Below are 1,414 nucleotides of genomic sequence, written 5' to 3'. Positions count from 1 at the left end.
TGATCCCAGGGTCCTGGGATTGAGCCCCACGTTGGGCTCTTTGCTTGGTGGGGAGTCTGCTTCTTCCTCTCCTGCTCCCTCTGTGCTGTGTGTGTGTCTCTTTCTCTCAAATAAAAATCTTTTAAAAAATAAATAAGATCTAAAATAAAATAACAAAAAAACCTGGGGCCCCTGGGTGGCTCAGTCTGTTAAGTGTTTGCTTTTGACTCAGGTCATGATCCCAGGATCCTGGGATTAAGCCCCACAGCAGGCTCCCGGCTCAGCTGGGAGTCAGTTTCTCCCCCTCCTACGGCCCCTCCCCCTGCTTCTGCGCGCAAGAGGGCGTGATCGCTCTCTCTCGCAAATAAATAAATAAAATTAAAAAATAATAACAAAAAGAACCTGAAATAATCCCAGACAAACCAGAAGGAGTAGGTCTCCCCAGGCCAGGCCTTCCAGTGTAATTCTAAGATTAAAGATGCATATTTTGCATACAGTTTACCTCTGAAACTCTTTATACTAGAGCTCCAAGAAAGTTATTTTGTTCCAAGGGAAAAGGAGGGTAGCTGGCAGGATTGCACCAGCTGAGAGACAATATCCACTCTCAACTGTGGGGTCCAGAAGGGGTTTCTCAGGACACTCGTATGGTGAATGATCTACGCTTCCCATGCTGACATCAGAATCAACTTGCCCAGGTAAGTTTCTTTCTAAATCAGCGGCTCCATTACAGTAAAAGCCAGATTGCCCTGAAACAATCATTGGAATGTCAGCTTTTTGCCTCCAATCACCAGAAAAACCTGTTGTTCAAGCAAAAAGTATGTTGAGAGAGTCAGTAGTGTCTCAGCAGGGGCAAGTCAAGGGAGGATACTGACAGGGTTTGAGCGCTTAGAACTGGGTGCTTTCAAGACAGGTCTTATAAGAGGGAACTGGTTACTGACTTAATAGCTTTGGCCGGGTGGGCGCAGCAAAGTGAGCCTTGACATGCACCTTATTAGCCTTGGGAAGTAAGCTATTTCAGTCGGTCCGTATTCCAGGAGCCAGCATTTCCTGGGGCAGGTGGCTCACTCCCGGACTTGTTTAGCCCCAGGGCGGGAAGGCAAGTTGATTTCAGCCTTGCCTGGCAGGCAGCCCTGCTTCCTGTCACCGAGCAGGGGGACTCACTCCCTCACTTAGGCCCTTCCATCTTCTGGCTTGGCCATCTGCAGGGGCTGAACCTGTCTGTATGGTCGGTGCCAGGCCATCCCCGGGTCCTCATTCCAGCCTGGAAACACTCAAGCAGGCGAGCACCTGGATACTTTGGAGGGAGTCAAGCAGCTTCTCTGCCGCCTTGCGCAGGAAGGAAGCCACCCCGCCTGGCATCAGGCAGTCCTGGATTCCAATCCAGCTCCGCCACCTTCTGGTCATGTGATGTCAGATCGCCTCCCTTCTCGAGCCC

This window comes from Ursus maritimus, unplaced genomic scaffold, assembly GCF_017311325.1.
Source record: "Ursus maritimus isolate PB19 unplaced genomic scaffold, ASM1731132v1 scaffold_22, whole genome shotgun sequence".
NCBI classification, from domain to species: Eukaryota; Metazoa; Chordata; class Mammalia; order Carnivora; family Ursidae; genus Ursus; species Ursus maritimus.
This window is presented reverse-complemented; position numbering follows the sequence as displayed.